This window comes from Chiloscyllium punctatum, unplaced genomic scaffold (assembly GCF_047496795.1).
Source record: "Chiloscyllium punctatum isolate Juve2018m unplaced genomic scaffold, sChiPun1.3 scaffold_253, whole genome shotgun sequence".
Taxonomy (NCBI): Eukaryota; Metazoa; Chordata; class Chondrichthyes; order Orectolobiformes; family Hemiscylliidae; genus Chiloscyllium; species Chiloscyllium punctatum.
The window spans coordinates 225,001-227,500 of record NW_027309987.1 but is presented as its reverse complement, the minus strand read 5'-3'; the positions used below and the strand labels follow the sequence as shown (position 1 = coordinate 227,500).

The 2,500-nt window shown below is 62.3% G+C and overlaps 1 non-coding gene across 1 annotated transcript; it reads left to right on the top strand.

Annotated features, from left to right (window-relative positions):
• Positions 1-1,932: 1,932 nt before the first annotated feature.
• On the top strand, positions 1,933-2,086 carry LOC140472156 (5.8S ribosomal RNA). The gene has a single exon (XR_011957436.1). It is a non-coding gene; the product is annotated as a 5.8S ribosomal RNA (ribosomal RNA).
• Positions 2,087-2,500: the final 414 nt, after the last annotated feature.

Here is a 2,500-nt window from a genome sequence, read left to right as displayed (position 1 = left end):
GCAGCCGTGGTCACCGCCAAACCCCCACAACTCGAGCAAGTGAAAAAAAAAGTAACAAATAAGAAAGGATCGTCGGCTTGGGGGTACGCCCGTTTCCGTTTCAACTTGTCTCGCGAGGGTGGTTTCGGGGCCAGCAGGAGAGCTCGTCGGGGTAGCAGGCCCTGCAGCCGTGGTCACCGCCAAACCCCCACAACTCGAGCAAGTGAAAAAAAAAGTAACAAATAAGAAAGGATCGTCGGCTTGGGGGTACGCCCGTTTCCGTTTCAACTTGTCTCGCGAGGGTGGTTTCGGGGCCAGCAGGAGAGCTCGTCGGGGTAGCAGGCCCTGCAGCCGTGGTCACCGCCAAACCCCCACAACTCGAGCAAGTGAAAAAAAAAAGTAACAAATAAGAAAGGATCGTCGGCTTGGGGGTACGCCCGTTTCCGTTTCAACTTGTCTCGCGAGGGTGGTTTCGGGGCCAGCAGGAGAGCTCGTCGGGGTAGCAGGCCCTGCAGCCGTGGTCACCGCCAAACCCCCACAACTCGAGCAAGTGAAAAAAAAAAGTAACAAATAAGAAAGGATCTCTGTCGGCTTGGGGGTACGCCCGTTTCCGTTTCAACTTGTCTCGCGAGGGTGGTTTCGGGGCCAGCAGGAGAGCTCGTCGGGGTAGCAGGCCCTGCAGCCGTGGTCACCGCCAAATCGCCACAACTCGAGCAAGTGAAAAAAAAAGTAACAAATAAGAAAGGATCGTCGGCTTGGGGGTACGCCCGTTTCCGTTTCAACTTGTCTCGCGAGGGTGGTTTCGGGGCCAGCAGGAGAGCTCGTCGGGGTAGCAGGCCCTGCAGCCGTGGTCACCGCCAAACCCCCCACAACTGTTGGGCGCCTACCTGCGCGGGGCAGGAGGACACTTTCCGATTTCAAATCTCCGTTTGCCGAGTCCACCCCGAACGCACGCGGGCGGGCGGGTTCGCATCACCCTTCGTCACAAGGGGCGAAGCCCGTTCCACCGTCTCGTCAGTAGTGCCGACCGGTCTGTGATCGACGAGGGGAGCCACACCAGGTCCGGCCCTGCTGCTTGGCGGCACCGCGTCGTCGGGAGCTCGCGACAGACGGAGGGTTTCGGTGTACTCTCCAGCCACGGGAAACGAAGCCGGTGATGCAGGCGCCGGTCTTTCGCTCCCAAATCGGCTGGGTTTACATCGTTGCTATCTAGTCACGCTCCCTTCAAACCCGACGGGGTACCTATTCCCCTCACCCGTCTGTGCGTATACAGCCTCTTTGCACTTGCGGGATGGGGGTGGTGGTTTAAAGACTCTCGAGTTGCCGCCCGTCGGTCTCCGAGCTCCGTGCAGTAGTGATCCCCAGCGAACTGCCAGCAGGGCGAACGAGCGATCCCGCTCTCGGTCGGGGCGCCTGGCGTCGATCGGTGGTCGGTGGCTTGCGGGCAAGCTGCGCTGTGAGTGTGGGAACGAGTATGACGAGCCGTTGCCGCGACTCCCAGTCCACCTCGGCGGTGGCTGGGCCGGGCGGGCGTCTGCTCGGGCGAGTGCCGCCCCCGCCTCCTCGCAGGAAGTCCGCTCGCCGACACGCCGCCACGTGCACGCGTCAGTGACGCTGCCGAACCGATGGCCGGTGCCCGTTCCCGCCTCTGCTTTTCCTAGGGCAAAGCTGCTGCACGCCTCGTGATACTAGGCGGGCGACATGGTGGCGGTGATCCTGCCTCCGTCGCTGCGGTGCGTTGGGGCACGCATCGCCTCTTGGGCGCCCTGTCCTCCTCCCCCCAATAGACGTATGTTTCTGCGGGCCGCACCAGGATGGTGCTCCCCATCGCTTCACGCCACCCTGCTCCGCCCGCACGCCGGCGTGCAGGTGGCTGTAGCTCAAGGTGGGGAGCGTATGTGCGGTCCGGGTCGCTTTCCTCTGGCGAGGGAGAGACCTAAAACAAACTCAGACAACTCTTGACGGTGGATCACTCGGCTCGTGCGTCGATGACGAACGCAGCTAGCTGCGAGAATTAATGTGAATTGCAGGACACATTGATCATCGACACTTTGAACGCACTTTGCGGCCCCGGGTTCTTCCCGGGGCCACGCCTGTCTGAGGGTCGTTTGGCAATCAATCGCACTCGCCTTGGCTGGCGAGAGCGCGGCTGGGGTGTCGCAGAGGACCCGTCCTCTTTGTCCCCCTAAGTTCAGACTCCGGAGCCCTCCGGCGTCGGAGCGCTTGGCCTTTCCCCCCCACCCTGCACATTCCGTTCGTCAGGCTCGACGCCATCCCCCCGCCGGGGAGCGCGGCCTGGCGTCCGTCTGTGTCGTGGCAGTGGGGCCAGCACGGCTGTCACCGGTCCCAGAATGGCTGTCGGTGGTTCACACTGTGTGTGTGTGCCAACCCTCCTGGTCTCTGGGACACGGAGCTGCCACGAAGTGTTGAGCCTCCAGTGGGGGGTCTGCCTAAGCTCTGCACGTCCGCATTGGGTCCGTCTCTCGGTTGGCTGGCAGTGGAAAGAGTGAAGGGAGCCGCG